Source organism: Micropterus salmoides, unplaced genomic scaffold, assembly GCF_014851395.1.
Source record: "Micropterus salmoides isolate LMB-PRFRI ecotype aquatic unplaced genomic scaffold, ASM1485139v1 Ms_hic_scaffold_11, whole genome shotgun sequence".
In the NCBI taxonomy this organism is placed as follows: domain Eukaryota; kingdom Metazoa; phylum Chordata; class Actinopteri; order Centrarchiformes; family Centrarchidae; genus Micropterus; species Micropterus salmoides.
Window position 1 is genome coordinate 15,331,372 of NW_024040152.1, and position 13,179 is coordinate 15,344,550.

Sequence of the window (13,179 nt, forward strand, 5' to 3'; positions counted from 1 at the left end):
ATAGGAGAGGAGGATAAAAAGGAGAGGACAAAGTGGGGTGGGACGGTGGGAGGTGGCGTAAAATATGTGAGGAGAGTAGCAGGAAAAGAAATATTGATTACTGAGATGTGTATACGTGTTTGGCCTAAACAAATACACTGCCAAACCTCCTATTTTGAGTGACAGGGCTGTGTGTGTGTGTGTGTGTGTGTGTGTGTGTGTGTGTGTGTGTGTGTGGGTGTGTGTGTGTGTGTGTGTGTGGGTGTGTGTGTGTGTGGGTGTGTGTGTGTGTGTGGTGGAGGAGTCTGGGGGCTACAGAGAAAAAGAGAAGCAGAGAAAGAAGGAGAGAGTGGTGAAATGAGATGGAATGAGAGGGCGAATAAGGGAGGCGGATAGATACGGGTAAGAAAAAAGAGATGGAGGTGTGGAAAGATAGGGAGAGACAGACCTGTTAGTAGGAGAGAAGAAAAAAGGAGAATGTAATAATGAAGGGGAGAAGGAAAAAAACAGTGCTTTGTTGTTTTTTTGTTTTGTTTTCTTTAAGCCGAGGAAGATGTGACAGGCAAGAATGGGAAGGACATAGAAATAGAGACGGGGACAGCGAAAACGAAGCTGCAGGTACATATCATTTGGTGGAGCTATATTCTACAATGCTGAGCTCTGAGACATTAACTGTTAGGCCTGTCGCTGTATTTCACTCTCATGAGGCGTTGCACGTTGCACTGCTAGACCAGCGTGTGCCATTCCATCGCAGTGAACCTTGTTGAAAGTGTGAACACAGTGTATTACTATATACAGTATCCACTGTACTCCGGCCTGTTATCGAACGTGCAATATCTCACTGAGGCGCTGATATATCCTACTATATAGTTCATTATGTGTTCCAATTCTGCAAACTGAATCATTTAAAGCGTGAAGTGAGGGGGCTCACAGTGAACACACACACATACTCGCACTGAAAAGCATGCACAGAGAAGGGGAAAGGAAAGGAGAGGGGGGAGAGAGAAAGAGAGATTACTGTTTCATTTGATTTGCTGCTGTAAATGAATCTTTTGTTAGAATGCAAATGTTCGCATTTTAGGATATTTTTTCCCCCTTCAAGCTTTAAAAAAACGATCCTCTCGCCGCTTCTAATTCAGTACAGTTAATACTGCATAAATATTTGGTAAGGGACTGCCTACAACCCAGGGAATGTTTAAATTGGGATCAGTTTGTCAAAACGTGTATAGAAGTCTGTATTCCTTGACCAGGATTCAATGTAAGAAAGTATTAGTTAGTTATCGAGACATGATTAGCCATTTCTTAAACCTGTGTGCTTTATTAATACGAACTTTGCCAGGATACGTCCATCGCATGATAATTGAATTATTTGGAAGCCAGTGGTTTTTTGGGACATATCAGGATTGTGTTCATCACTAGTACGAAAAATATTGTGATATATTCTTTTCTTGAATGTGACTGCACGGACTACAAAAGAAAAAAAGGATGAATTGAAAACATTTCAAATTTTATAAGAGTGCTTTCTTTGATGATTTTTTTAGACTTTAAAACTTTGAATTTGTCATAGTGTGTACACCTTCAATCATCATTTGCTGTCTGAACCATTATATCAGCACTTACGCCTAAGTATTTGTATTGTACATTGTTGATCTCTCAATTTGTCAATCACTGTATTAAGCAGCTTACTGTATCTACAGTATTCTTATTGTTCCACTGAGCGTGTTTAGTTTGTCTTTTTAAACAAAGAAAGTGGCATTTACAGCACCACAGAAGCTGGCATACATGCCAGCGACTGTTAGAAGCAAACTAAAAACACCTTCAGGAATATTTACCGAGTACTTAAGAGCAGGAATATTCTCAGGCTGACAGAGACAGCTAATCAAGAAGATGAGAGAGAAAACATTCATGCAGGCAAGCCAGTCTCTTTCCCTTCCAAAATTGCCAGTACTTCACAATCAAAACACATCTTATCACATCTCTGCTCAAACAGTTCATTTACACTGCGTAATGTGCTCACTGTGATTCAAAATGATTTCCTATAGGAATTAATAACTACTGTATGTGCAGCTTTTGCAACAACTTATTCACTAGTTTCAAAAATATCAAAAGAAGTGTGCAGTTTCATCGCTGCAGGCAAATCAACTACTTTGAAGGTATATCCATCTATAGAGGGTTACAGTGAAGCCTATATTATTCATGCAAACACCAAAGAGACAAAAAAAACTTGTATAGCCTCTAAACACCAAATGAAAAATTGATTTTTGGTGTCAGTGTGATGGTAGGAAACAATCACAATGTTTTAAACTGTACATACTACAGCTGCAGCAAGCGCCTGCGGTGACTCTGGAAGAGTGAGTTGCGAGAGAGGAGGGAACCGCTCGGGTAGAAGTCGGTTGCTGGCATCCACACCTCTGAGCCCCTCTCCCACTGAACTCCAATGGAGGCAGCGTGCCAGACCTTGTGCTGCATTGGATCTGCTGGGGAAATGTGAATGGGGAAGGAGTCTGCCGAGTCTGGAGTGTGGAGTTGTGGAAGTGCAGTGTTCAGAGTTGTGTTTTGCCCACATTGGGGCTCTGCTGCTTCATTCCAGTCTGTCATGCAGAGTAATGGACCTGTTCCCTGCCGCCTATGGCAGAGGCTGCACTGAATCAGCACAGGCAGTATTCCACAGCCAACACAAAACATCTGAAATATATGCAGGCTAATATATAGCATACTGTACACCGTTAGAAGAAATTGCAGTGTCTCTGAGAGTCACTGTAAGAGCCAAGAGCCAAGCCTCCTCTGAAAGTGAACAAAAATGTATTTTATTTTTTAAATTCGTCTACATTTAGGGCTGCAGTGTGCTCAAGAACGCTGCTGTATGAAGCATCTATAATTTCCTTGGGTCCATAGCTGTACTATGGTAAAAGATAAGATAAAGTGCTGGCACAGTGTGGTGCCCACAGTGTGCATATATGTGAGTGTGTGTGTGTGTGTGTGTGTGTGTGTGTGCGTGCGTGTGTGCGTGCGTGTGTGCGTGCGTGCATGCGTGTGTCATGTGGGGTAATATGGCAGTGTGGGGGAGTGGAGGAATGAAGAGAAGAGTGCAGCTGGAGCTCAATGCTCCTCGTGTTAATTGGCCCATACTTCAATCACAGCCACTGGAGTGTGTCCTCTCTGACGGCACATATCCTCTCTCCCTCTCTTTCTCCATTTCCCAATCTCTCTCTCTCTCTCTCTCTCTCTCTCTCTCTCTCTCTTTCTCTCTGTCCTGCTACACTTGTTCACCCACTCATGCACTCCCGCACACACTCTCACTCAAAAACACACACACACAGACATGAGCACGTTTGCAGATACACTCCCTCCCTCCCTCACTCAGTCTGTCTTACTCACTCAGTCAGTTGATTTGGTAACTTGTTCATTCATCCTTTCATTCCTTCATTCATTCATTCAGTCAGTCACTCTATCGCTTAACTGCACCATCTTACTTTCACAGACTCCCCTTTCCTCTCTCTGTCTCCCTCTCCTCCTACAACTCCTTGCCTGTTTCCCCCCCAGCCCTCCCCCATTCTTTCCTTCCACATGTCTTTGTCCTGTACATCTTTCACTCTCCACTTCCTCCCCTCCCTCACTTCCTCTCTCTCAGTTCTCTCTCTCCCTATATCTCTCTTTCTCACTCTTTGATCCCTGTCGAGCCGAAGAGCCACCAGGCAGGCGAGCGATTCTTGTTCCCATTGTGCGTAGTGTGCAGAGTGATCAGCGAGTAGCGCAGCGTGCAGCAGCAGGGCGTACAGTACTGTGTGTTTTTACTGCATGGCTGTAAACAGCAGTAGTATAGCCTGCTGCTGCTGCCTCCCTTGGACTTCATAGCTGTGGCTATCATGAGCCATTCTAGTGACAAAGTCGGAGCCATCTATCAAACCCTTGTGATACTGGGTCCTAACAGGGAAACGCAACACACAATATTTGTAAATTACAAATGCCACAGGCTGATAACAAGATCAGAGCTGGTCGCTTTGATAAATGTGACACCATGTTTTATGTGGAACAGTTAAATTTGAGGGGCTAGCTGATATTGAATATGAAAAATAAATTGTGGTTTACAAATCTAAGACAAATAGAAGGTACTTGCACACACCGGGGCACACAAATATCAGATGGTGTGTGGTATTTTTTTTGTCCAATTGAAGATTAAAATGACTGTTCCTTTCTTCTTTTTATTTTTCTGTTTTACAAATAAATACTTTGAAGGTGTGCAATAAAACTACAATGTGTTGTACCTCTACGCCTTCTCTACATTGTCTTCTGTATCTGTCTTCAAATGCAAAAAATATATATTATTTTATATAAATTGTGCTATTACAGGAGAGTGAAAAGTGAAATCTCAGCATGACGCTCGTTCATAGCTGGTAGTCTCCATTTGTCCTTTCTGTATTTTGTAACCTTTTACAAGAGCAACATGAAACAGTCACCTTGACATCTCACTTTGATGTTTCTTCACAGCAAAATGCCATTTTATTCTCATTTCGTATCCCTTGATTTTCCATGTGGCCGCACAAAACGCATCTCACTCCAAAGTTTAAACTATCTTGCCTTTTAATTCAAATATTTATTCATGGGTTAGGATTAAACACTTCTGCCAAGAGACAGTGTCAATTAATTGGACTTCACTTCCATACATTCAGGGGATACATTTCATTACTTGAATGGGAGGACACTCCTTGTTTCTCTTCCCTCTATGGATTGATGGAAATGAGATGAAGCTGACCCTGGACCCTGCCACAGTGTAGCGCTAACCATTCTCTGACCTCATTTTTTAACAAAAAGGAAATGTCTTAGTCCTACCCACTGTGGTTTCTAGCTCACCAGACAGATCTCTCTAACTCATAGCATTCAGTTCAGGGTGTATAATTACCTAAGTGAAGAATGTGTTTAATTTTGCTTTAATATAACATGTCTAGTAATTGTAGTAGTGCTCAAATCTTTCAACCCTCTGTCATCCATTTAATCTCAGGACATTGCAAGTTCATTCAAACACGCATATATATTATTTTGAGTTTTACAGCTGTCTCTATTTTATCTTCTCTGCTACAAATAGTTTACTACCCTCATGAGTGTTCAGACATAAATATCAGTAAGGTTATATGTTTTCATGTGGAAAGTCAAGTGTCTGTGGATCTTGCATTAGGAATTCACAGAACAGAATGCAGGGTATTATTTCAGTGAGCCTAAATGCCATATACTAACTAGAATGAATAAAAAATGGTTTTGTAAGGAGTCTACGTAGTAGTTTATATGCCCATTGCCAATGCTTGTATAATATAAGTGCTTACTTTAAGGCCAGCCAAGGAGCAAGAATATTTCATTTCCCCACCTAAACACCTGACATCTTGTACAGTGAGGAGCAGAGGTCTGCAGCAGAGCTCCCTGGCCAGCCCCCTCTGCTCCCAGGTTGACTATAATACCACATAATTTACTGGATTTAATGTATATATAAATTGTTTTCTGTAGTTTCTTCCCAAATCCTCTGTCAAGATGTCCTTACAACACACGACCTAGGGGATTATCTTATTATGTTTGTTTTAAAGGAAATAATTTCTCACTGCTCACCCTTTTACTGGCATCCAAAAACTCTGAGGGCTTTGTGTTTGGGGAAATCATCTTCAATATTCCATCGCTATTAACACAGTGCAATCATCTAAGAATAAACATGCATTCACTCTGTGCATTTACATAATGTACTGTACATTCCATGAATGAAATGCTTGGCTGATTGTTGTTTTTTAAGCAGGCATTGAGATTGAAATCAGGAACAAATTGGATGAAACATTTTCAGCAGATGGGATGAGACAGTAGAAATAAGTCTGGGAATATTTAGAATTTAGTGGTATCATGTTAAGGCATGGAACAAATACTCAGTTTTTTAACAATAACATAAATGTTATGTTATTTTCTAGTGCCAGTAGTCACAAAGCGACAATGTTGCTCCACTCTGCCTCCACCAGTGCTTCCATTAATACCCTCATTGATTGGCCAGACACTGGGATCACCTAGCCAGATCTAAATCAGTCACTAATTAAAAGGGCAAGATGAAAAGCAGCCGACACTGCAGCCCTTCAGGACCTGTAAGGTGAAACATTCTGTAACAACTACAAACTAGGAAGCTGCTCAAGACTCTTAGCATCAAAAAAGCACCTAGCTCTGCATAGTAATGATTCACAATCTTATTCTGAGAAAAAAACAGATTAAACTGGTGTGGGAAACCTTCACTGTGCCTTTGAACAAGGTCACGCACAGGCAGGTGCACACACACAATCACACAAGCAGATGCGCATGTACAGACTTTACACGCATGGATGAATGCGCACAGGTACTCTGTGGCCCTTACGCATACACACAAACATTTTAGCATAAGAGAGAAACGGTAAGCTAGTCTCTTTCAGTAGCTTTTACCACATGTTGCTGGAGTCAAGCCGGATTCTGTCTTCTTAAAATCTAAGGCTGCAATGTTACAACGTTGTGCACAGGTTGAGCTGCATTCACAGCACATCTGGCTCTGCCCCCCGCTCATAACCAAAGGTGTTAGAAACTCTTCAGCCTATCCTGTAAACGTTGGTGGATCAGTTTAGCTCAGGAAATGCACTCTCATGCAGACAGAAGCCCAACAGGGGAGAGGAATTTGAGGATTGAGACAAGTGAAGCTTTTTTTATGGCACCTCAGATGATTCTCAAGAGTAAAAGGTGGTGAGAGGGTAGTGAGTCGAATGTCAGAACCCGACCGTGTTGTCTTCACACAGACAAATCCAGAAGCCCTCTAATCCTCTGATGTTTGTTTCACAGCAACAAATAATAAATAAATAAAATATCTGTCTTCTGTGTGTTTTAAGTCTTGACACATGAAGCCACAGAATCTCTTGAAAGAGGTGTTCAGTAGCCTGAGATGGCCACAGCTCTTTATGATGGTTTCACATCAAATTGTACGGAACATAATTACAAGCAGCCGGGAGGGGAAAACAGTTTATGTCATGAGATATCAGAAATTTCTGACAGTTATAAACAAGTGTCTAAACAAGTGGTAAAAAACAAGCAGCAAAATGGCTGCAAAGCCGCCATCACTGGCAGTTACGTGGTAATACTAAATAAAATCCTAATGATAACACTAATACAACTGATTCATCTTGATAAAAATAAGCTATATACAGTTTGCTTCTGGTTCACTTGTTGATGAACCTCTAAATATGTGTAGCACAACTAATATAGCTAACTTAGGCTTCATTTTATTTATCTGGTGTGAATAAATGGAATAATAATTGAAATAATGTGTGAACACTCCTAAGTCCAAATAAGAGGTTTTCCCATTTTTTATCACTGTTCTAATATGGCATGAACGCAGCACTTACACATCAGTGATGAGTCAATATTATCATATCTCTGAAATCACACAAAAGCATGATACATAAATGCACATGCATACATCCAGTATGAACCCAAAAGATCTTCACAAAGTGACACTACCTACGGACAATTGTGTAATGGGAACTGTAATCAGTAGTCTTAATATTTGGGTATAGATGATGCAGAGCATCCAGTGCCAACAACTGATCTCCTTGCTATTTCCCATCACTGCTCAGTGCAAAATGTGTGAATGAGTGGCTCTTTTTCCCAAAGCTGAAGCCTGTGATAGAGAAAATGCTACAGTTACTGTATCATGGAAGATATCACATTACAATCAACTTGATGAGCCTGATCAGCACCATACCAAGGTTGGGGTCATTTATTGGCTTATTAGAAAAAAAAAAAGAGATTACATAATGGAAAGGAGAGCATTCACTCCTAATCACTTACCAGGAGAAGGCTTCAATATGAAAATATTTGAAAATGAAACCTTAAACCTTATTTGCATTCCAAGCATGTTTTGTTCTTTTCAGTGTCCAAAACCAGGAGAGGATCTTCAAGACTGTCACAAATCAAAAGGCCAGTTTTCAAAGCTGGAGCTATTCACATGCAGATATGAAGCACAAGCCTAGGACCATCAAACTATCTTCCTCAGAGGCTTTCTTCCATCTATGCACTGACATTCCCTCTTCCTTCCTTGTCCTTACCTCCTTGTTGTACTGTAGATAACACGCTGTGCAGATTCCATTCAAGTGCAAAAATACAACACATATTTGCATTTGTAACAGCTGTATAGTCCACACCTATTTATGAAGGATTTCCACATTAAAACTTGATAGAAAAAAAAGAGAAAAGCTATTTTTTATATAAAGTGATAAGGCAGTAAAACAGGTTCAACTTTGCACCTGGCACCTGCACCTAGTAAATCAGACACAGTCACTTCAGTACAAAGCCTGCTATAAATGCCAGCTGCTGGGTTCTTTGAGAAGAGAATGACAAAGGGTTTTAACAAAGCTGGCCCTACCTGTAGCGCGGGGAGGTCTCACAGATCAGTAGGCATGACACAGCAGCCCAGGGTGACATGCGACATGGGCTGCAGACACAGGCTAACATAGTTTTAATAAATGCCCCCATTTCCTCTTTTTAATAACCACTTATGCTGTCATTTCCTGCCCCATCCATCATCATGAAGGACCGCACCATACTGCTGCAAAACGCAGCGTGCCGCATAACATTCCTGCACATTGCGCCATGCTCTTTCATTATTTCTCTTCATCCTCCTTTCCTCTGTTGTGTGTCTGTGATGTGCACTCAAATGTATGTATATATCGTACAGTGTCTAAGTGTGTGGATCCCATGAGCAAGGTTCTATGGTCCTCTCTCATCCAAAACTGTGACTAGTGTGTGTGAATATGTGTGTTTGTGTGCAATATGCTACTCATTGTGTGAGTATTTTTGGGTATGCTCTTGGTGTGTGTGTCTGACTGCATACCCATGGGTATCTGCCTGAATGTACTTTTTGAGTGTGTGTGTGTGACTGTGTATTGCATGCAGCCATGTGAAGCTGTGTGCCTGCTAGCTGCCTCCAGACTTGTATTCCCAAACAAGCCGCAGGGCTTTGGCTCAGGTTTGTGAGTGTGTGTGTGTGTGTGTGTGTGCGCACCTGTTTGATAGCGACTGTGTGCAAGGAGTGCACGCTAAATTTTCTCTCACTGTTGCGTGCGTTCGTACCTGTCTGTGTGATTTTGTTTACGAATGTGTCTGCCAGCCTGTCCATCTGTCTGTCTGCTCCCATCTCCACCTGTTTGTTAAGTGACTTCCTCCATTTACAGTATGTGTTTGACTGTCTTTGCTAGTCCTGGTCCACAGCTGGGCTGTAACTGGGCCGGGGGCGGCACCTCTAGGTTGCCAAACCATAGCAGCTGCCACCTTACTGAAAAGAAACCCTCAGATATGAAAGTTCTGTGATTTCCAAGTTTCTAGATATAGACAGATTCGATAGATTTTATTTTGATTATTGCCATACTGTACCATACTTGATTTATAAAAAATCACACTCAAAGCACATCTCCCAGCAATTGGTTAATACTGTTATTTACTGTTATTGCAGCTCTTCTTCCTCTCTGAGAGACATGTCTCCCTGAAAACTTGTGGTGAACTGAGCTACACAAGTGATGCCTGGTTTCTCATGAGGGAACTAGATAATTTTTGTTTTCCTGCAGCTTGTCATAATTAAATGCATCGTAATGTCAGTATTACATCTAATTAGTGCTAGGTACTTTGAGTTGTCACTGATAGCTTGGCAGCTGTGACAGAACCCATCAGCAGAGATTTGCTGTACCTTAACTAATGTCACTAAGAAAGGGTTTTTTTTGGTAATGCTGACTAGCAGATACTGTTCAAACCAGAATGTATTAAAACTAGTAAATATTAATTAGTTTTGCATGATTCCAAATTGAAATTTCAATACATGCAGTAAATAAAGAAGTTCATGAGTCTTCTCCACTCACTCTTATCTTTTTTTTTACTCTATGTGGGGCTGCAACTGTCATTTTTTCCCATTATCAACTAATCTGCAAATGATTCATCGTCTAGTCTAGTCTGTCGATCGATCAGTTAATCAACTAATAAACCCTACGTGTCTACATCAGCAATCAAATGTCACTGGCTTTGCTCTCAAGCAACCTTTACTCTTCTGAGTTGTTTTACACTTTCAGAGAACTGAATTTTGAATGAGCTACAGATGAGTTACAGATGTGTGATGTTTTAACTGAGTTTAGTTTTAAGGCACTACTGAACTCCTTTTTTTGCCTTTATTGCCAAAGCCTGTTTCAAAGTCAAGAGAAGAGTCAATCTGATTGTGTCCCCTGCTGATTTCAATGGAGGACATTCTTTCCTGAAATTATATGGATTGATTTAATGAGCACTAGTCACAGATGTTATCGGAGAAAATATAGATTTATAGTTAATGAGTTCGTTTTTTTCTTGTTGCTGTGAATACTTTTTAATTTTATACAGCATAATACTACATTCAAATAACTGATCAAAACATCCCACATCACATGACACCGCACTGCCACCACATCTATACATTTCTTGGCTTGCCACTGTCCTAGGGCAAAGTATGTAAAGTAATATGCAACACGTTCATCAATACAGCCCGGAGTAGAGTCCAGAGAAGAACATTGGGAGAGGGGAGTACTGTAATCGCTCCAAAACACCAGCCTCTGATCTCGTTAAAGACTAATTGATGTTCAGTGTTAACGAGCTTTACCTTAATTAGTGGTATTAAAAAGAACACTGGGCGCAATGTGTGGAGAGGGTGGGAGAGGGGCTTGGGTGGGCGGCAGGATTGAGGAAACTATCCACTAATGTTGCATCAAACAAATGATGAAAGGGGAGGCAGACGAAAGAGAGGGGAAAGAAAGCTGTGCAGAGGAAGTCACAGGTTGCAGGGGTGAGGGGAAGAGACGGAAAGGATTGAGGCAAGAAGAAACAGGGGGATTGGCAGAAGAAAAGAAAGACAAGCGAGAGGGGGATTGAGCTAAGCTTGAAGGTTTTCTTTGCAAAATTCAATGAATCAATGAGGTGAAATTGATGAAGAGCGCGGGGTGGGAGAAAACAAGCACACAAATGTTGACTCTATTCCTCTCATCTGTGCCTTCCAACCATGTCCCCCTCTGATATTCAATTCCAGCCTCCCCTCACTCACTCTCCCCCTCATTCTGCTGCCTTTCCAATCTCTCACCCGGCTCTCCCCTCATGCCCTCTCTCCACCTCCTCTTCCTCATCACACCTTCTCTCATCTCTCGCTCCCTCCACACCTTCTGTCTCTCTCATCGCCTCTCCTCCTCCCCTTCCCTCCCCTCCCCTACTGCCTACCCCTACTCACAGCTGGTACAGTACAGATCACTCTGGGCAACTGTACGACAGATCAGCAGAGAAGGGGGCTCTGCTGACACTGAAGGCAACACTTTACAGGGAGCAGTGCATGCAGCCCACTGCTGCAGTACGCCTGTGTGTAAATTTCACAGGGCTTTGCGAAGGGAAATGATACACTGAACAGAGTATGTCACCTGTGGGTGAAAGAGCTGATTGAAATGGATATCAGCTAGAGACTTCAGCCAAGAGAGGAGAGAGACACCACACAGAAATGGAAAAAAACAAACACATTAATTCCAATTTCCATCTGGATAAATGCATTCAGTGGCTTCACATTGCAGGCCAATACATTTGAGCTTGCACTCCCAATCACTGCAGCAAATCTGTAAGCAAACACTGTGAAGCAACACCGTGCCTCTCCATTTTACAGGTCAACAGAATGATTTTCTCCCATGGTGGTCTCTATGGTCCAAGGCCTTTCTTTTTTTCCAAAGAAAGCAGTGGTAGTGATGGCGTTTGTTTGTGTTTGTGCCTGCTATTCACTTTCTGCAAGGTGAAAACAAAAGTTATTTGGGCACCCAAAGGGGGTGCAAATTTTGAAATCTACCTACAAAGTGAAATCTCTCACACATACTCCCTGCACCCAGCTGGAAAAAGAAAACCCGCCTGTTCCAGCTGTCTGAGGGGGTTTGAGGCAAGTCAGCCCATTGGGGAAGATTCCTCGGTGGCAACAGAGGGATAACTGTGTGCTGCCATACGCCCAAATATTCAGCGTATCGGGATATAAATAGATCAAGAGGAAAAACTGATCGGCAATCTTGCGGGCTTAGCGGTGGCTGTGTACGACGAGCAAGCAGACGCACTCACTCACGCACGCATGCACGCACGCACACACACACACGCACTAAAATTGACCACGCAGCCTGACAAAATGAGCATCAACAGATATGATCACCTCAATTAATACATCTGCAGCAGAGTGAGGGGGAAACTGCAGCCAGCGCCGGTGTTTAAAGACTTAAACGGAACCCAAACTCTGTCGTTATTAATAATGCATAGAAAATTCCTGGCAGACAAAATCATAGCCTAAAGGTTTAGTCTATATGATTAATTGAACTGCCGGTAATCTGTGTTTGTGTGTGTGTGTGTGTGTGTGTGTGTGTGTCGTTGGATGATCTGTGCCGGCTGCTGTGAGGAACATATGCGTTAAGGAGGCTTGTGAGTTTTCAGGCGCAGCAATGACAGAGGGGTCAAAGCCCGGTGCGCCGGCCGTTTCCACCTCTCCATCCCCGGCCATCCATCTCTCCATCACAAGCGGCCGCACAGATGCCGACACCCGAGCCCCCTATTCCTGTCTCAATGACGCGTAGCACCCTCTCGCTGCCCGAGCCGCAATTAATCTAAGCAGTAGGCTACAGAGTCTGTGTGCGTGTGTGTGCGGGGTGAAGCGGAGAAAAATGCCTCCGCACTGCAAATATCATTAAAATAAATGTACTTACTGTTTTTCACCAGCCTTTCCCCCCTCTTTTCCTGCGTCCCTCCATCCCTTTTCACATCCTTCCTTTTTGAGGTATCCGTTTTGCGGGTGTCCCCCCCACCGCCACAGCCGCCGCCGCCGCCACCACACACACACACACACACACACACACACACACACACGCACGCACCCAGACACACACTCCGGGAAAATATATATATCTAAATATATATATGTTCTACATGTATTCAGTTTCTCCGATCTCTCTCTTTACCTCTCTCCCTCCCTCTCTTCTCTCCTCTCTCTCTCACACACACACTCTCTCTCTCCCTCTCCCTCTTTCCCTGTTCTTTTGTTAAAATTCAGTATATGCGCCCCGTCACCTAGCAACCGTCAACCTCTCTCTCTCTCTCCCTCTCCCTCTCTCTCTCGTTTCCTCCCCCCTCCCTCCCTCTCTCCAT

General features: G+C 42.6%; 1 protein-coding gene across 1 annotated transcript in view; it reads right to left on the minus strand.

Annotated features, from left to right (window-relative positions):
- The window catches only part of LOC119897497 (glutamate receptor ionotropic, NMDA 2D), a 47,884-nt gene extending 34,962 nt beyond the window's left edge, over positions 1-12,922 (minus strand). The window contains exon 1 of the mRNA XM_038711244.1: positions 12,741-12,922. The gene's annotated coding sequence lies outside the window, so the exon portion shown is untranslated. The remainder of the gene's footprint in view (positions 1-12,740) is intronic.
- Positions 12,923-13,179: the final 257 nt, after the last annotated feature.